Source organism: Choristoneura fumiferana, chromosome 29 (genome assembly GCF_025370935.1).
Source record: "Choristoneura fumiferana chromosome 29, NRCan_CFum_1, whole genome shotgun sequence".
In the NCBI taxonomy this organism is placed as follows: domain Eukaryota; kingdom Metazoa; phylum Arthropoda; class Insecta; order Lepidoptera; family Tortricidae; genus Choristoneura; species Choristoneura fumiferana.
In genome coordinates, this window is record NC_133500.1 from 4159314 (window position 1) to 4181261 (window position 21948).

The following is a 21948-nucleotide window of genomic DNA, read 5'->3' on the forward strand; positions in this document are numbered from 1 at the left end:
CACTATGACTATGACAACAAACACCTACATCTGATCGTCATCCAGCGAGAGTTGACGTCGGTTTGACACCCATACGCGTGATAATGCAATACGACATACAGGGCCCAGGGAAAGTCGCCGGGACGAAACATCCTGTAGATATGTGAGCAGCCTGTGACCCGGACACGTTGCGCCAGTCCGGGCAAGGTCGCGCTGTCGATACTCGCCCGGACGGCCATTGATGGGGGAAAGGTGGGGAGTGGACAGAATACGGCTTAAAAACTAGAAGCTTTTCTTATGACAAAGGTCATTTTTAACCCCCCCCCACGCAATAACAGGAGGGTTGTAAGTTTGACGGCAGTGTCTATCTTCTGTGGCATCCTAGCTCGCAAACGGATGGACTGATTTCGATGCGGTTGTTAGCTGTGTTTGAATAAAATTCGATTGAAAATTGAATTCATAGAGACTTTTGAAAATCTATATATCTGTCACTTTCTGAAACACTTTTCTCTATGCGACAGATATGGCACTACCTGTGTGTAACGTCACATGCAATTTTCTCTTTCACTGTCTAACCTTGAATTTTAATCTTAAAACTCTGTTTTAAGTAAGTCAAAGTTGCTTAAAAATTGTTTTTTCGTTCGATAAACGCAATATACAAAGTTTGATTTATCAAATGAATTAAAATTATTAATGATTTGCTGACAACTTTACGCACTTTATTAAAAATAAAAATGCAAAGGTTGTTCGGTTAACTGAAACATATAATTGACTTAAGTAAATTTGCATATCGCTATTCTTTCTACTGACTACTCGGCGAAACAAATGATAAGCGTAACGAAATTGCACCAAACATTACTCGGCCAACAGAAAGGTCTGCCAATAGTTGTCTCGGCGAAACGAAATGTCACCGAAAAACAAATCTCCAAATATAAGAATCACCTCCGCCGGGTTCCGTTCTTCGTTCTAACATCGATAAGGGTCACGTGACGAGCTTGCAGCTGTATCGTATTGAAGTTTTTATGAACCCCCTTCATGATACCTTTGGGACCATAAAACTATCATCATCATCAGCCTGTATCAGTCCACAAATCCCACCAAATTAGGCTGCGTTTCCACTAGAGATGTGCTGTGCAAGGATAGGCAAATGAAGCGTTTCTATTAGTTCATGAAAAACACATTCCTCGCGACACATCCTCGCACATCTCTGGTGGAAACACAGTCTTAACCCGAAACACATATTCGGTGTTTAAAAATCTTAGCCATTTTATTTTGCACTAGCGTTTACCTGCGGCTTCGAACGCGTAAATCATCAGATACGGCAGTTAAATTGATTCCGGTTTTTTTTTAATTCTCGTGGGAATTCCCTAAAAGTACCTACATCGTGGCTGCTGCTGGTGGTGGTGGTGTACTGCTTGCTTTGTGTTGGTGTGCAATAAAGAGATATTATTATTGTATTGTATTTTTCATTGACAAATTTCGTGTCTCTAAACCCAGCGGTGGTTATTTAGAGATTTTATCCCTATCCCGTGGGAATATCGGGATAAAAAGTATCCTATGTTTTAATCCAGGTTATAAACTAACTTTTCGCCAAATTTCATCCAAACCTGTCCAGCCGTTTCAGCGTGAAGAAGTAACAAACATACTCACTCACTCACAAACTTTCACATTTATAATATTAGTAGGATAGTAGGATTTTCATTTTTATTATTCTGCTTCATACTAGAGGTGACAATCGTTTATCTCTTTCACTTAACTTCGGATTAGCGCGACAAAAAACCAAGGTGGCCGCCACATTATCTAAATGGTCTACTTAAGGTAACTAATTGCATGTAATCCTAGAGCAGGACAACCACGATCATATAATTAGTCCAATTTAGCTTCATTTAACTTACTACACCCAGAGACAGCAATTAATGTAAAACATCCTTAACTGGTTTGATTTTTTCTAAACTTTTTTCCTCCTCTCACAATGAGAGGGCTTGGGCCGTATCTCCCACTCGAGCCCAGTGCGGATTGGAAACTTCACGCACACGATTGAATTGCTTCGCAGGTATGTGCAGGTTTCCTTACGATGTTCTCCTTCACCGTGAAGCTCGTGATAAATTTCAAATTTAATTTCGCAAATGAATTTTGAAAAACTCAGAGGTGCGAGCCGGGGTTTGAACCCACGATCCTCTGCTTGAGAGGCCACCACGAACCACTGCCACCACGGCTTACCTTTAACTGGTATCCAAGTTTTATTTATTCTATCGTACCTACATACTAAATTCCAAGTTTCTAGGACAACAGGAAGTATCTTATAGGTTTTTCGGTTACGACAATTTGTATGGAAACACCTTTTTTTAGGGTTCCGTACTCCAAATGGCAAAAACGGAACCCTTATAGTTTCGCCATGTCTGTCTGTCTGTCCGTCCGCGGCTTTGCTCAGGGACTATCAATGCTAGAAAGCTGTAATTTTGTACGAATATATATGTAAGCTATGGCGACAAAAAGGTACAATAAAAATCGTTAAAAAATTTTTTTTACTGTACCTCCCATAGACGTAAAGTGGGGGTGATTTTTTTTTCTCATCCAACCTTGTAGTGTGGGGTATCGTTGGATAGTTCTTTTAGAACCATTAAGAGGTTGCTACAACGATTTTTCGATTCAGTGATTTGTTTGCAAAATATTCAACTTTAAAGTGCAAATTTTCATTAAAATCGAGCGTCCCCCCTCCTCTAAAATCTATCAAACTTATAAGGAAAATTATAACGGTTAGGTTTTCTTGAGAATTATTAGTAGTTTAAGAGTAAATAGCAACCTAAGGTATAAAATATACCTAAACATGAAATATTTCATACAAAATACGAAATCCTCAGAAAAAGATTATGGCTACGGAACCCTTTTTATTTCGGGCGTGTTCGACACGCTCTTGGCCGGTTTTTATTAATTAATGTATCTTTTGATACAATTTAGAAGTTACATTTTTATTCACTGCTTCAAGGAGTAGGAGACAAGTATTTGATTAACACGACACGTGACACGTGTTCATGAGAGTAAAAGTCTTGACAGACAAACAGACAAGCGAACAACAAAGAGCCTATAATGATTCCACTTTTCCCTTCTCAGGAACAGAGCCTTAAACACGGCAACAAATTTGTACCAAAACTTTAAATGTTTTTGTCCCCCATCCGTCCATTTTCTCCTCTTGGTACTGTAATGTATGACGCCCTCTAACCGCCCTCGACCCACTGTGCAGTACTTTACAGCTACCGACAAACAAGTGTGTTGACTTAGGCCTGTGTTGCCAAAATAAAAACAGCGCTTTTGATATCGCTGGCAAGCAGACAGTTTGCACGGCTAAGATTATTTTTTGGGTTCTGTACGCAAAGGGTGCCAACGGTATCCTATTACTGAGACTCCGCTGTCTGTCTGTCCGTCTATCTGTCATCTATCTCTTGAGTCGTAAAACAGAATAAAATAAATATTTAAGGGGGCGCTCATACAGCAAACGTGACTGTTTTGCCGTTTTTTGTTTGATATTAATAACGGCGAATGGCGAATGGTCGAATGGCGTCCGCGGACCGGGAGACGAGCTGTCGGTAGGCCTCCAACAAGATGGAGCGACGACCTGGTTAAGATCGCGGGATCGCGGTGGATACGGAAAGCACAAGACCGGTCTGAGTGGAGAGCCTTGGGGGAGGCCTATGTCCAGCAGTGGACGTCTTTCGGCTGACATGATGATGATGATGATTAATAACGACAACAGGTAGACGCTACAAATATTCACAAAATCTTTACTTGTATAATAACTTTAAAAAATAAGAATTAAATGAAAATATATATTTAAGGGGGCTCCCATACAAAAAACTTGTTTTTTTTGCTGTTTTTTTGCTAATGTCTAATGTTGTAAGATAATGGTACGGAACGCTTCGTGCGCGAGTCCGACTCGCACTTGACAGGATTTTTGAGCTTACCGAGGCTGCGAGGTATGATGTATGATGACATCAAACAAAACATTGTATGTAAATTTAGTAATCAATCATAAATAAAAATTGTAAAAAAAATATCTATTAATGCAAGCTTTTTTTGCTGACTGTACTTTGTGTTTGAACATCCAAATTACGTAACTGTATTACATGCCGATGCCCTGTCCTGTTCAGACGATACTCATCGGACCACCAGGACATCAATACTAGATTGTTTTGTCACCGGAGAATGAAGTGGTGACATGGTGTGTGTGAAATTCCCAACCCGCACCACACCCACGTGAGAACGACTCCATTAGCCTTATAGAGGAAGCCTGTGCTCACCTCTATAATGTATTTAGATAGGAGATGATGATGATTCAGCTTTTAAAAGAGCTACGACCTTTCCTTTAGGAGATACTAGTCGTTACCCGCGACTCCGTCCGCTAGAATTCGGTTTTCACTATCCCGCTGGAACTATAAAATTATCCTTCCCCGGAACTCAAACTATCTGTATACCAAATTTCATCTAAATCGGTTCAGCGGCTGAGACGTGATGAAGTAACAAACAAACAAACAAATAAACAAACTTTCGCATTTTTTATATAAGTGGGAATGAAATATGTGAAAATTTCCCGGTTTTATCAAGAAACGGTGAAATCCAAAGATTGAACATGATAAAATATATAATGACAAGATGAACCACGAAACTTGATAGACCTAAGGCTGGCATTTACATGAGTTACATTTACAAAAGCTATTCAAGTAAACATTAGCCGTCTGCCTAAGAGTAAAGTAAAAAAAAATACAATGTGACGATTTATAGTTGATCCTTGACTGTCACATTATCATTAGTATCGCGTTCCTTTTCCCTCTCATGCCACAGTTAACTTTTTTCGTTGGCCTACTGTAGTAATGCCTCATTCAACCGCCCATACGTTTAAAGCAAAATACACATAATTTTGTCCACTACTCCAGCCATCCGGCCCACTGTGCAAGCTGCGCCACAATTTACAGCGAACACCTATGCCCCGCGGTAACCCCTGCGATAACGCATTTATCCAAACCCGCGCTGACAAATGTTTCGCATTACAGTGCACAGTGGTGCCGACAGCCCGATCCTTAGACATAATTGATGAATGAAAAAATATTGTGTTAAGCGTGAAAAATGTTTGGCATTTGCCTATAAACCTGTTTGTTTATTTTAAGAAACAGAAATATATACCTATGGTTTCAGATAATTATTTTTTTTCAAAGGCTATTTATTGCAAATACTGTGTGAAGTGTACAGAGTCGACATTTCGTACAAAATATCAACAGCTACCCGTTTTGGGTATAAAACAATATTCAAATATACTTAATTCTAAAGAAGTAAACAATAACATAATGTTGTTATATTACCAACCCTGCAATCTAGGTCAAAAGGTTTGGCGACTCCTTAAAAAATATAAATTTTAAAGCTTCATACGGCCAAAATTTAAAAGTTCAAGTCGCAACACTTAATATTTGTAAAGATAACACTGACATAACACAAGTCTGAGATTGGAATTTATTGATTGTGTTTGTGAGATGAATGAAATAGATAGATTTTTAAGCATTGCGTAAAAAGTTTACAAGGTTTGCAATATCGTAATGCAGCTTAAAGTAGGTTGAACTATATTTTTAATATTTGAGACTGTAATTTGATATACAAAATGCATTGTTTGCATTGCACACTGGCTTACTATTAGGTATAAAATATATATAAAGACAACAGAATTCCGGACAACTTTTGCATACAAATAAGCTCATATCCATTGTCCAGACATATAATAGAAAACACAAAATGCAGTAATAAAAATGAAACCAAGTAAAATGTCTTAACTTTTTGATATTAGACCTTATTTTAATCACAGTTAAGTTGGAAATTTGTTAGCAAGTTTCTAAAGATATTTGCTAAGATGTGAAACTCTTTGGTGATTGTATTTAGACTATTTGGGTGGGTGCCAGGTTAAGTAATAAAGTTGTAGACCACGCATTACGATCGTTTTGCACTAGTTTTAGCCTTAATTTGACGATAAACACTAAATGGACCTAAAATAATCCAGTAAATTAAAATATAGCACCTAATCAAGCTTGTCAATTATATGGATAAAATCAATCCCACGGGTTTCATGTTTTTTGTTTCTTCTAAATTTAACATGGCTATAAGCAGTGGTGGCCTAGTGGTTTGACCTATGGCCTCTCAAGCAGAGGATCGTGGGTTCAAGCCCCGGTTCCCACCTCTGAGTTTTTCATATGTGAAATTCCATACTGAAATCTACCACGAGCTTTACGGTGAAGGAAAACATCATGAGAAAACCTTCACATCCCTGCGAAGCAATTCAATGGTGTTCTCAATCCGCGTGGGAACTACGGCAGTGGGACGTATATAGGCTGGGTTGATGAGGAGTACGCAAGAACTGGTTTTATTTAATTTACCCTCAGGCTTAATTTCGTCGGTGGCAAACAGGCATGCGGCCCGCCTGATATTAAGCAGTTACCGCCGCCTAGGAACGCTTGCAACACCCGAAGTATCATTTACCTTCAGGCTCAGGGTTTACATATCATTAAAGCTAAGTTTCAAATTATAATATTTAATAGGCTAGCAGTAGGTACATTACTTAAGAAAGTTTATAATAAAGCAAACTAATTCACCTCGTTACTTAGATATCTTTAATATTATTTATTCACACCGTATATTTATTTAATCAAATAGTTCATATCAAATTGAAATTCAAATTGCTCTGTAATACCACAAATACTAGTTAAACAAGTGAAGACCCTTTTTACTATGAAAATAGTTGGATCTTAACAAGCCAAAGCAATTAGGTACTGAACTTTGAGGGACAAATACCTGTCTGGTGTCTACTTTGGTTTATTGATGAGCCTTAAGGGGGTTGCTCTTCCATACAAACCTACGGACACCCCGCATAGCTTCCACGGACATGTTTTCTTAGAGGATTTTTTGAGAATAGTAAATTATGGATATGCTCTTCAAGCAAAATCCAAAAAAAAGTAACTTTATTGCATCAAAAGTGCAGCGTGATGCAGTAAATTTTGATGCATTTTACCATTGTATGAGTACAACTGACAGTGTTCGCAGCGAGCATGTAGTGACATCTTATATGGGTGCGTGAGTCAATGTCACAAAATCAAACTATTGTAAATAGGTATCGACTATTTCGTGTGGTCACGTGACCATCACCTTTGGCTCAGATAATACGACAACTAAATGAAGAAAGCATGAGATCACTGAGAGATCAAGTTCAAGTTTCTGAGTCTAGTATCTACTTTTTTTGTTTTTAAATCTGTTATTTTCGGAAGTTGAAACGCCTAAACTATTATTTCTGATTAATGCAAGGAGGCAAACTGTAAGTAAGACAAAAATAGGTAAGTTACTTTTAAAATTGTCATTTAAAATAATAATTATTTAAGTAAAAGACCCAGTCCTCGGCAAAAATTATAACATTGCATACTTTACATACATTATAATGCGGTGCTTCGATCTAGGACAAGTGGTTTAAATTCAACTTACAAATTCTGAACAGATATTAGTTATTTACTCTTACGTAGACAGTAGCGCCACTAATTTATATAAAGCATATTTATTCTCACAATAAAAGGTGCTAGGTGTAATCACTAAACTAATTAGTTAAAAAATAAGGTCTACATTCAACATACATTGCATGTGTATGTATGAATATCAAGTTTTACAGTGAGGCTCAAATAAATTCCTACATATCACGGCATTTTTACGGCCGCTAAATCTAGGCTCGGTGAATAAAAAGGTTTTCACAATCGAAGTAGTTTTCGTACCTTTTTTATTATTATAACTGGCTAGATAAGTAAAATTTAAACGTCATTATAATACATTTTTGTCACAACGTCAAGTCAATGAGATTGATATTCAAAAGCAATTATGTTTGAATAATTATGGTTTGAACACAAATCAAGAAGTCAAAAAGTTGGCGGACGAGAGGAAATTAGCAAGAGTGCAACTCTTAAACTATTTATGTATGTACGATTTGATGATGAAAAAATTGGATACACGGGTATGTTAATTTTATCATTTTTGTCAGAAACATTAATATTTGTTACAAGAACACCAGAGGCAGGGCTGTAAGAATTTCATTCCTACTGGGTGGCCAAAGTATGGCTTATCGTGTGTACCAAACTTGTGGTCTGCAGCAACCTACTACGAAAACATACCAAATTTCCCTAACTCTTAGTAGCGTCGTGAACATTTTCACTCCATAGAAGTAAGTCGCTTCCCACCGTCTGTCTGCATATGTACGAGTATGTATAGTATGTACTCTATTATGAAGTGATTCAAGATTTATTATTTTATTTATAAGTGTGAGAAACGGCAGGGGTTATGGTTTTGGAGCGTATGTATGGGCATTTCTTTCGCACGCTATGCAACAAGGCGAAGGCAAGGAAAATAAGTCTTTGTTAGGAGTGACACAAGTTGTTAATTTTATGCGTACATGTCTTTCCGTCGGCTCATCCGTCCGTCCGTCTGTTGATCTGTCCATATGTCTGTCCGTCTGTCTGTGTATCTGTGTTTCGAAGTGAACACTACATCTTAGTCCTATTTTTTTAATGATTGTTTACCAACGCACACACCAAACCTTTTATCCTAAAAAGCTGAAATTTAAGATAAGGAAAAAATACCTACATAAAATTCTACTGGTTCGTAACTATTATTTAGTTTTTAGGATTCCGTACCTAAAAAGTGCCAACGGAACCCTATTGCTAAGACTCCGCTGTCTGTCTGTCTGTCTGTCCGTCCGTCTGTCACAGGGCTCTATCTCTTGAGTTGTAATAGTTAGACACTTGAAATTTTTACAGATTATGTATTACTGTGGCCGCTATAGCAACAAATACTCAAACCAGAATAAAATAAATATTTAAGGGTGGCTCCCATACAACAAACGTGATTGTTTTGCCGTTTTTTGCATGATGTTAATAACGGCAATTTATTAATTATTCACAGAATATTTAGCTGTGTAATTACTTTAAAAATAAATAATTAAATTAAAATAAAACAAATATTTAAGGAGGGCTTCTATACAACAAACTTGTTTTTCTGGCCGTTTTTTTTGCTAATGTCTAATGTTGTATAGATAATGGTACGGAACACCTCGTGCGCGAAACCGACTTGCACTTGGCCAGTTTATTTTTAATACCCAGGGTAGGTATCATGGAATTCAATGTTAAATTTTACAACTCTACCTCTATATCACTAATCTCTGTAAATTTGACATGCAGGCAGAAAGGAATAGCAAAAATCTAAATTCAATATCAGGATATTTTGAAAAAGATAAGTATTGTTCACTAACCGATTTTAATGACGATGATGATGCTGATGATGATGATGATGATGATGATGATGGTCGTATGTCATCGCTGCCGAATTCTTACTTTATTCAATGAAAGACATGGAGAAACTTTGTCACAAAGACTTAATTCAGATAATTTGATATTACGCTGTCCGTCCGTCTATTTCTATAGGATTACTTAAAACTGAAGCAAACTGAAGTGGCAGTGGGCCGGCCATATCAGCCGAAGAACCGGTAACTGCTAGGGTAAACGAGTAAAAGCCTAGCGTGGCGTGGGACGCCCTCAGACTAGGTGGAGCGATGATCTTCACTGGGTAGCTGACAGTAACTGGATGAGAGTGGCCGAGGATCGTGCTCAGTGGCGTGCAATTGGAGACGCCTCTATGTCCAGTAGTGGGCTAAGATAGGCCGATGATGATGATGATGATGATGACTTAAAATAAGACAATAATCCCACTCATATTATAAATGCGAAAGTTTGTTAGTCTGTTTGTTTATTTCTTTATTACCTTTTCACGTCTAAATCGTTGAACTGATTAGGATGAAATTTGAGATACAGATAGTTTGAGTCCCGTAGAAAAACATAGGGTAGTTTTTTTTAATCACATAATTCCCGCGGAATAGCTATAAACGAATTCTACGCGGACAGAGTTGCGTGCAACAGTATGTACATTAGGGAATTTACCTACTGATAGTCTGATTTACGTCCTTATGCTGTAACTAAAAGGCATCGGTCACCTAGGTATCTTATAGTCTGTCTGCTAATACTATTTCTGTATTTATTAATGCACAATTCCTTTCAGATTCAATGATAACTAACTGCATATAACTTTGCCTGGAATTATTATATTGCTGAAGTAGCCTTGGTGCTGTCATGCAATATTCAAGGTGAAGAAAAGAAGAAACGTTTAATGTTGATATGCAAGAAATTTAGGAATATCCGACTGATTAGATTTATTTATTAACGCTGTGTTAAAAAGTTTGTTCTAAATAAATATGATGTACACAACGAAATAAAGTCTTCGTAGGCATCTTTCTTTTAGCGTTCCGTGGGTGGAAATTTTAGTGGAGCTTCTAAAAACAAGAATACCAACAGGTATGTAGTTTTCATTTGTTGAATGAAACTATAGTAATTTCAGATGATGAGATAATAGGGGTACATATATATAAAGTACTATAAAACCGTACAACTTTGACCTTTGATATAACTTTGCCCAAGTTGTAATTTTTTAAAACATCTGAAATAAAACAAAATTGACTGATTTGTGACCACTTTGTGACATGCACATTTCTAAATCATTTTTGTATATTTTTTTCCCTGTTGTCACGAATAAATCTTTTCTTTTCCCTCGATATTGGAATATTTCTTTATTCCTGACGGGAGTTACTTCTCCTTTTTAGGGTTCCGTACCCAAAGGGTGCCAACGGGACCCTATTGCTGAGACTCTGCTGTCTGTCTGTCTGTCTGTCTGTCTGTCCATCCGTCTGTCACAGGGCTTTATCTCTTGAACTGTAATAGCTACCCGTGTGATGTCGGGTTAGAATTAGACCTCTCCATTTCTTCCGTGGATGTCGTAAGAGGCGACTGAGGACCGTAGGCCACAGGCTAGCAACCTGTCACTATTGTACCGTTTTTGTCAAACTTAAAACGTAAAATTGCTAAAAGTGGCTCCGAAGCTGTAACGTTTCGTGTGCTTTGCCTACCCCATTTAGGCATACATGTTTGTGTGTACTAGACACTTGAAATGTTGACAGATTATGTAGGTATTACTGTGGCCTCCATAACAACAAATACTAATAAGTAAAATTAAAAAATAAATGGAGTTGTCATACAAGAAACGTGTTTTTTCCCAGCGTTTTTTGGTTACTAGGCGTTGCTAAAACTTATAAGTGAACTGTTTTAAAAACATTGTACGTACGGAACCCTTCGTATGTACGAGTCCGACTCGAACTTGACCTTTTTTATCCTGCTAAGGCCTTTTTGTTACAGCTTATATTTAACTCCGCGGGCAAAATAAATATGAAGGGCAAAATTGGACGGTTTTATAGTACTAAAAAAATAGTCTTCTATTTATAACAGAAAACGAACGACCAATAATTGAAGGATTTTAAATTGTGTTTATGTATGTAGGTAAATTATTTGATGGTGTTACATGACTCTCATGCAGCTCGTGAATTTGCTGCTCTGTATGTATGTGTGTTCTGGTGTTCTAAGTGACGATTAAATATTCACAGAACAAAAACAACCAAAATATCTAAATATCTTACGATATTAATGTTTATTTGTTAGGCCTTTACCATATGTAATTTGACTTTTTATGAAAGTGTAGTAGGGAGGATTTCTGCATGACACACACACATGTGTCGCACAAACACAGTTGTCTTGCACTTGTGTTTGCGGAGTGGCAAAGGAAAACGTTGAAGTTATTAATATGATTCAATCAAATAAGTTTACACTTTATGACCTAGTCTCTATCACTTCGTGTTTGAACTGAAATAAGACTCAGAAAACAAGTAAACGATAAGTTGGGAGATCACTAATGGTATTTTTTCAGGAACGCGGTGAGGTATCAGCGGCAATTTCTCGTTACCTTTATCAAATACCTTGCTACCCTTTAAAGTAGTGATAAAATCAAACTTCTATTTCAACGCAAACAAATTGTATAATTTTATGACACAGTCATTGAAATAGTACATTACTGCAAAGACCAGTAAGTAAGCCATAAAGCTTGTATAGTGCTTTTCTCAAAAATGATGACGATGATGATGATGACGAGGATGATGATTGTTAGTGATGGTGACGATGATGGTCGTTGATGGTGACGATGATGATGATGATTCTATAATGATGATTTTAATGATGATGGTGATGATGATGATGATAATGATGATGGTTGTTGATGATGATTTTGATGATGATGCTGATGATGATGACGGTTGATTGTGATTATTATGATGATGTAGATGATGTAAATAATATAGATGATAATATAGACGACGTAGATAATGATAATGATGATGATGCAGATATGTATATGATGATATTGATGATGATGACGATGATGATGATGTAAATTATGTAGATGATGATGATGATGATGCTGAAAACGATGATGATGATTGGGGCAGAACAAACATGACATGTACCTATGTAATATTTCTTCTGACATGTGTAATATTTGTAACACCTGTGTAAGTTCCTGCGGATTAAATAATTTCATTTTATTTCATTTCATGATGGTTAGGATGTCGATGACGACGATTTATATGATGATGATGATGAAGATGGTTGATTGTGATCATTATGATGATATAGTTGATGTAAATTATGTAGATGATTATATAGATGAAGTAGATGATGATAATGATGATAATGCAGACATGTATATGATGTATATGATGATATTGATGATGATGACGATGATGAAGATGTAAATTATGTAGATGATGATGTAGAAGATGATAATAATGTAGATGGTGATGATGCTGAAAACGATGATGATGATTGGGGCAGAACAAACATGACATGTACCTGTGTATGTTCCTGCGAAATAAATAATTTCTCACCCTGGAGATCGCATAGATCGATATTTACTTGACATCTTATTCCGAAACTTATTTATTATTTTGTCACTAGTAACGTGCTAGCACAAGTCTTTTCGCGATAGTTTTAATCTTCTTCTGCGTGAAACATAAACATTGTAGTAGAAAAATAGTAGAATTATTATATGTTCAATTTTTTTAACAAACGAGTTGGTGTTATGCTCTATGTCACAGGATGACTAAATATTGACTATCCATATCGATAATAATATCACTCATGTTTAGACTTTGCTCATGTCTAGCTTTAGAGACATTCTTGACTGAGCCGGCCGCGATAACTGTAGTAGGTAGTATGGCGTTCTTTTTCGAGTGTCATTGCTACTGAACTGTCAGGTTGCCTTACAGAAGAAAAGGAAACTCGTGTAAAATGACAATCTCGCATACAGATACCCAGAATCAAGAACCAAAATCAGAAGAATTGTATAAGCTCATATATTGATAATTTTTTATTGTGAGCTTACTTTTTTTAAATATGTGTAACTATTATTACAAATTATATATTTTTAAGCTTCTGGTACCTTGACTTTTGTATTTAGGACTATTGCATGGTAGGTGCACGCGGCTATTAGCTAGTTTTATAAGATCTCCGCTTACAAATTGTATCTTTCGCGTCACTGCTTTCATTATAGTGGCATCATAATAATGTTTGATTTTGAGTTTGCATTACATTATAGGCACTAAGTAAGTATAGAAGTTAGGTTGGTCAAAACTGTCTTATTGGCTGTACATTAATTTTCACCCAATCTAGTGTCCCAAATTTCAAATTTGTCAATTTTCAAAATCACTCAATATGCCTGACTGAAATGTTTTGAATGAAATCTGGGCCATATTGTCCGAAATAAAGGTCTTTACTTATTATTGTAATAGCTGGTTCAGATTTTCGATCACGAACCCATCTGGACCCGGTCATTTGAAAGGCATGGGACCACAGCCAACATATCTAATATAGATGAGATGAGCAGAATTTTGGAGGTCTATCCCCTAATACACTATAAGGATGTGCTAGCGGACAGGCCTCTACAGTTGTCAGATCCGAACAGTAATTCACATGGAGTGGGCTATGGCGTTATAGGATGCCGTATACAGCATTACCGAGATATGGAGTGAGATAACGGACACCTACCATTCCAATTTTTCCAATATCATATAAATTGTACTTTTAGTAGACGATGACATGCCGTTCACTAAATGGGCCGCTCAAACTATTGACCCCCCGGAACAACGAGGTGTAGTATAATATAATGCTTCAAAAATGTGTTTCACATACTTTTATTCTGACCTAGAAAGACGTGTAATAGTATGTGATATTTTTGATTGGTTCGATTGCATCGAAATAAATACTTGAATAATTGAGTGGTTTCGGTGTTACCAGGTTCCTTGACCCTTGATGCGTGGCTTTACTGGTACGTCCATGAGGCATATGTGCTATATGACCAGTGATGTAAATAATGGAGTTGTTCTTTCAATAAATAATAAACTTTATTACATACATTATAATAATTATTTTTATTCTTGAACCACATTTAGATATTGTTGATTGACTGGACAGCGGGAATATTTAACTTGTATCACAGTTTATACCTTTTTTTTGTTCTCAAAGTATTAGCTGAATCTAATGCCGACGTTGTTCACTAGCAGACCTGACCCCCTGATCCTGATAATTATTCTCAAACGCTGTCTAATGCGACATACTGCATTTTACTTACCCCAAAGAAAAGATTGTATGGTAGAACTGCAACTGTCACAGGCGGAACGGCAGTGATGGGCCTGGTAATTGCAGCCTGCTCGCGTGCTCGGACAGATGAGAGGAATAGAGCAACAAAATAATTAAAAGAAACTGGAATTAATCAAAATACCACGCACAGGACTTATCACGCTAACACACACGAGTAATATTTACCTCGATGTTTCGGCAACATTACAGTGGCCGTGGTCACGAGTAGACTGAAGTGTGGGGTGTCAAGTCTGCCTAGCAGCGCGAGTCCTTCGAACTACCCGCACTTGGTCATTTTTATTTGTCACCCCACACTTCAGTCTACCCGTGACCACGGCGACTGTAATGTTGCCGAAACGTCGAGGTAAATATTACTCGTGTCTAAAAATATATTGTTTCCAAAATAGTTACTTGATTTATAATGCATAATATTTGGCATGATAATTGGGATATGAATTTACTGTACCAGCGGGAAAATTACAAATTAATTATACCCACTGCCCGGTCAACCAGACTAGTTAGCCGTAGATCCTACAGGCAAAGAGCGCTCAAAAAGTAGCAAAGTAAATACATTCCCTTTTTACTCTTAGTATTTGAGGACATGTATAGTTATTTTCACACCTCTCCTTCAGAAAAGTAACTTTTCCTCCCTGACGAGAGGGAGCAAAGTGGAACTTTTCTGTTCAAGGCTTTTCTAAGTATTTTATTGCAAATGCAATTTTTTGAAGTTGATAATTGTAAAGCCACGCCATTTTCTATGCTGGTTGTTCTTTAATAATATTTAGAATTTACTTCTTTCAAGTTTCTTAATGCTCGGTGTGAAAAGTTGTATGAGCGACTCGGGAGAAAAATTATTTTCATCTTGTGCGTTAACACTTGAATCCCTCATTACGCTCAGGATTCTACTTTAGAATCCTTCGCTACATTCTGGATTCTACAATAGAATCCTGAGCGTAGCGAGGGATTCTAAAGTAGAATCCTGAGCGTAATGAGGGATTCAAGTGTTAACGCCCAAGATGAAAATATTTTTGCTCCCGAGTGGCTCATACAACTTTTCACACCGAGCATTAAGAAACTTGAAAATAACAAATTCTAATATTATTAAAGAAGCATAAGCATAAGCATAGAAAATGGCGTGGCTTTACAATTATCAACTTCAAAAAATTGCATTTGCAATAAAATACTTAGAAAAGCCTTGAACAGAAAAGTTGCACTTTGCTCCCTCTCGTCAGGGAGGAAAAGTTACTTTTCTGAAGGAGAGGTGTGAAATAGTTATTTGTGTCACAAGGGAGCAAAATGGTATAGAAAATGACGTGGCTTTCCAATTAAACTTGTATTTGCAATAAAACACTTAGAAAAGCCTTGAACAGAAAATTGCACTTTGCTCCCTCTCGGTAGGGAGGAAAAGTTACTTTTCTGAAGGAGAAGTGTGAAAAAAACTATTTGAGCATTTCTAAATAAAGTTTGTACATTTGATTTGCGACTCCTATTTGTGATAAAAAATTGCAGGTATGTAGAGTGAACGATACTGAGTCGTAATAACATAGTCTCTCAAAATGTCCCAATTGGTTTGTATGGAAATTTCCTGTTTTGTTACCAAAACTATGGATTTGCGGTAACAAAAAAGGAACTTTCCATACAAATTAATTGGGACATTTCGGGAGACTATGTTATTTAAACTCAGTGAACGATTCACTCTATCTACCTGCAAATTTTTCCCAAATCGGTGTCGCAAATCAAATGTACAAACTTTTTTAGAAATGCTCATTTTAGCACTGTAGCTTGCTGTGACAAAGTACCAAACTTTTCAGCTACCTATGAGCTTGACTGCTTCGAATTAGGTTTGATGCAACATCTGTCTCCGATGATGACGTGTCAGCTAAACTGAACGTTCCCGTAGTCTGCAAATACGACGGACTATTTGCGGTAGTTCTAGTTCCTTCACAAGACCTTGAAGAAAGAACTGCGTTATTTTTCCGCCTTTGTACCTTTGCAAGAACTGAAGATGCTACTGCGAAAGGAACAAAGACAAAAAAATAAACGCAGTTTTTCCTTCTAGTCTTGTAAAGGAACTAATGCAAAAAAAACGCAGTAGTTCCATCGCACGAACATCCAAAGGAAGCACTGCCAATAATCCAGTACGCACGACTACAACTCTGCTGGATCGGATAAAAATCCTAGCAGATAATACTTACAATAGGTAGTTATATGATACGAATTGACAACTGTTTTCGACTCGAAGGTAACAAAGGGAGTGTAGATGATTTTGGAACTGCTCGTAGTCTTCGGCTGATTGTGCCAAATCATCGGTTATGATTATCCTAACAAAATCAATTTATAGAGATATGTAGGTACAAAATTAGCACGGGATAGTTTTTTACCGCAATTTGATACCAGTTATCGGCGAGTGGGTGAACTTTTGCTGTTATGTAAGTATTTCGTAAGTATTTATTTATACCTATAAAGGCAAAACATGGCCTAAAAATGCATGAGATTTGGCAAACATACAATTGGAATTATGGAATACTCCTTGAGGATCGCAGAGGTGCAAGAAGTTTTTTTTTAATTCGAATACCTACACTACAGAATAGATTTTTTTCTTCAACGGGAGCGAAGCCGCGGGATTAAGCTAGTAATTATATATACGAACTGAGAAATCCAGATGCAGAAGCCTAGATAAACTCTTCGTCAACTCTTTTCATGGTTAGCAACTTATTAATAATTGATATTAGCAGCTTATGATTACTAATTCTCTACCAAAAGTCTTACCACAGAAATTGAGTGATGATGATGATGATAATTAGGGTAGTAAACTCTGTATGCTTTTTATTACCTCTTTTGATAGAAAGAGCTTACACGAAGCACTGTTCATAAAATATTAGGTATGTCTAAAGGCACTGTTACACATGCTCGTTACTAGCATGCTTATAAGAATGCTTATGAGCATGTTCATGGACTGAAGCAAACGCGTTCACACTTGCTTATTACCTTTCCCCCTTCCACCCCGTCTCGAGCTTGCGACTAATAAGCATGCTCGATAGTAGCATGTCCTGTTCACACATGCTACTAGTTAGCATTTGCTCAATAGTAGCATGCTTTCTTGCTACTAAAGAGCATGTGTAACAGTGTCTTAAGGGACTTTGGCCTTACGGATGCCCTTGATAAACTTGATTGCCTGTGCATTTCTGTGCGTGTCGTACAAGGTGACTAAGAGCCCTGGTGGCAGCGCTCTCTATTGCTAACTACGAATTCCAAACTCCAGCTCTGCGGCGTGGAAGGTAAGGACAAACCACCGCACTATTTTCCCAAGAAACTCGTCCTGTACATTTGCTACCGATTTTCAACCGACGACCATGACCACATTAGCAAGAGTAGTAACTACGAAAAGTAACTATAAATATAACCTGAATAATAGCAAGACCATCAACCAAGACAAGAAACCGTGGTCAGAATCTTGGTAATTTCTCAATTTATCGTACACATATTATGAACACTTGAAAGGCGTTTGGCTCGTATTATAATATGCGAACAGTTATCCAAGACCCTGCTTCTAATTATCAATAAAATACCTATAAATTTTATAGGTCGTAGTAAAATTTTCGAGTAAAGTACAGTTGGTACAAAATTTCGTGACTCGATAAAAAAATGTGAATATTACTCGAAGGAGTACCCCGATCGGGTAGCTAAGTGTCGCAATAGACTTTCGCTAGCTGGCGCTGTCTATTTGAGTGTGTGCGTGAGCTCCTAGTGTCCGTATACGGCCGCAATTGACGTTCAAAGTAAAGCACCTCGTTTGCGGCTTTGGCGGAATATTTCATTTCGAGTGTGGGGTCAAAAAATCGGTTACGCTTAGATACTCCCGCCACTAGTTTTTGGTGAAATAATTCTTCATAATTTACGAAAAAAACCTGAAAAAAGGAACTATTGATAACAGCGCCATCTAACGGGACATTGCTCATGAGCTAACCAGGAGCAAACCCCTTAACCTAAAAGAAAAATGTTAAAGTCCAGTGCCGGATTAAGACTATTTATTGATGCCCTAAGCCAGGGGTCACCAAATGGCGGGCCGCGGTCCGCGTCCCGACCGCCGACCAATTTTGTGCGGACCTTAAGTAACTTGTATTGTATTACTGAGACGTAGTTTAATAAAACGTATCCCGCGCTTTAACCCTTTACCAGGCCCCTTAGAACTAGCGTGTCTTCATACGTACTTTATATACTGTTACAACCGTATTTAACGCCTTGTTAAAAATGTATTTTTCGAAAGTCGAAGATGTTCCCTTAAACCAGAAATAAAAAAGTGGGTTACGGTTATCCCATCGCCTGTCTAAGTAATTAACTGTATACTCGATTTTGTCTTATTATATTCTTGATCAGGCGAAGGGATATATTCCTCCCACATCTTATTCTCCAGGGAAAGTCTTTAAAAGGAGATTTTACAGCTAGGTACATTAATTCGCTTTAGGTTGAACACAAAAACAGTTTTATTACTTACGCGAGTTTTTATGACACGACAAGACAATTTACCGGGCCATGGGAAGAATAGCTCCCGCACAGTTAAACTCTAATAAGGCCATGGGATAATGTCAACCCACATCCTAATTTTGGTCATACACAAAAATGCATGAATATTTGCAATGTTTAAGATTACATTACCTTTCAACACTCAAAATCCATAAATATCAAAAAATTGTTCGATCTATGTACTTTTTTCATAGAAATTAAGGAAAGTGTTCCAATTTCTCCGTAGTTTACTGAAATTAGAGTTCAAGTGAATCTAAACGGCTGCCAAAGATATATTACGTGATTTAGAAGCGTGTTGTGAATGAAGATAATAAAATACTATTTTCAGGGATCGACAAAATATTTTGTAGGAGGTTTGGAGTGAAAACCTGACTACGGTAACCGATATAAGATGTGGAGGAATATATCCCTTCGCCTGGTAAAGGGTTAATTGTCTTAGTTGCCGTCAATTCGACAACGGACGACTGGACCGCGATGACAATTTTAGTTTAAAAACTGGACTCGTAAAGAAACTAATTAGTGACACAGATGCCCAAGTGCGGAAAGTTTTCAAAAAGTTGGAAAAGCTCTTGGAAATTTCTGGAAATTTTCACAAGAAATATAGGAAATTTTAGAAAACGGAAAGTTTCAATCCCCATACGAAATTGTGAGAAGTTTCCGAAATTTTCCTATGAAATGAAATGAAATCGGTTATTGCATGACCACAAGTATATAAATAAGATATTATTATTCGTGTTTTGGTGTGTCCTTTCATGGTGTACCATTTTCATGCGAAAAATTCCGCAATTTTGGAAAGTTTCCTTTGGCACATCAATACCCCTGCGCTAAGAAATTCACGCCTGTGGCACCCCCCTCTCAGTAGCCGGAACCAGCCTTACTTTTATGTGCTAGCAAATTTTTTTTTGGTGCTGTTTATGGTGTTCTTCAAAACATGATTGCTTAATTTGCTTATGGGCTAATGAGGCGCTGGTTAAAATGCTTCTTAAAATACTGCTTTTAGTGACCATTTATAAAATCTATCTCGTTATCCCCATAAATAATAGAGACACGGGCAATTTCAGCTAAAACGCGTTTGGGCGCCATGTTTTATTTATGTCCGTTTACGTATTACGAGTGGAATTATTCATTTCGCGCCATTTTATTACGTTGAATGATATTCATATTAGCGTGGGTTGGCGAGGGGTTTCTTCGTTTATTCTATAAAAGCCGGTCAAGAGCGTGTCGGGCCATTCACACACGCACAGTGTGGGCTACTATAACCTAACCAACAAAAAGTTGGACCCCCCCCCCCCGATATTGTCACTTCAAAGTTCAATACCTCAAAAGCGGCTGAACCGATTTTAATAAAACATGCCTAAGAACCGCTAGAAGCACTGCTTTCAAATAAAAAAATCCGCATTCAAATCGGTTCACCCGTTTTAGAGCTACGGTGCCACAGACAGACAGACAGACACACATAGCGGTCCAACTTATAACACCCCTCTTTTTGCGTCTGGGGTTAAAAATGCAGTAAAGTAGGTATTCGATATTAATTTGGAGTTTAATGTTTGTGGGAAAACTTTCTCATCCGACATCCTGGAAGCATCGCTATCCTGTGGGAACTATGTAATTTCATGACATTCACAAGTAGGTATTTAACATAACTACATTTTTAAAACACGGGTGCCCCTTTAAATTTCGACAAACTAATTATCGAATTTCATTTCATCGAAAACGATATATCGAATATTCAATACGAATATTTTCTCTTAGCAGCCTAAGGTATATATATACCTAAACTTGGAATATTCCGTACAAAATACGAAATCCTTAGAAAAATATTACTTACTTAATTTTTTCGTAATGGCTACGGAACCTTATTTCGGGCGTTTCCGACACGCTCTTGGCCGGTTTTTTATGAAACTATTGATTAAAAGAACTTTTTAAATCGTGTAATCTACAGATTGGTTTAGGTTAGGTTTATTTTATGAAAATCTTGTAAAGTTGAGAATTACCAAGACAATTGCATTATAGCAAATGATCATTATGTATTTCGTCCATTATTATTTTTAAACTTTATATATTTTGATATGTGCCCAATATAAAGACTGTTTGTACCTATTGTTTTGGCGGTACAGGAAAGAAGAAAGTACCTATGAAGAGAGGTGAGGAAACTGTCATTTACATTAAGTGAGCACAGACTTGATTTTGCATATTACTGACCATCTCCAACTGATAATGTATTTGATTTTTTTTTAATATATATGTAATTTTACGACTATTTACTTGTGGAAAGTGATCCCTGGACGTTTTAATTTTAGCATTGTTCCTGCACCACTTCATAACACACGTTGACGTTATAATTTGGCGGAGCTGTTCACAATCAAAAAAACCGGCCAAGAGCGTGTCGGACACGCCCAAAATAGGGTTCCGTAGCCATTACAAAAAAATTAAGTAATATTTTTCTAAGGATTTCGTATTTTATACGGAATCTTCCAAGTTTATTAAAGTATATTTTATACCTTAGGCTGCTATTTACTCATAAACTACTAATAATTCTCAAGCAAACTTAGCCGTTATAGTTTTCCTTGAAAGTTTGATATACTTACTACCATCCTGATTTTTTTCAAATTTTTCCACCCACCGGTTTAGATTTTAGAGGGGGGAGGGGGACGCTCGATTTTAATGAAAATTTGCACTTTAAAGTTGAATATTTCGCAAACATATCACTGAATCGAAAAATCGTTTTAGCAACCCCCTAATGGTTTTAAAAGACCTATCCAACGATACCCACAACATAGGGTTGGATGAGAAAAAAATTCACCCCCACTTTACG

At 37.1% G+C, this 21948-nt stretch overlaps 1 protein-coding gene across 4 annotated transcripts in view; it reads right to left on the reverse strand.

Moving 5' to 3' along the window:
- sns (nephrin adhesion molecule sticks and stones) overlaps nt 1-21948 on the reverse strand; it is a 382036-nt gene that overhangs the window by 272530 nt on the left and 87558 nt on the right. The window lies entirely within an intron of this gene.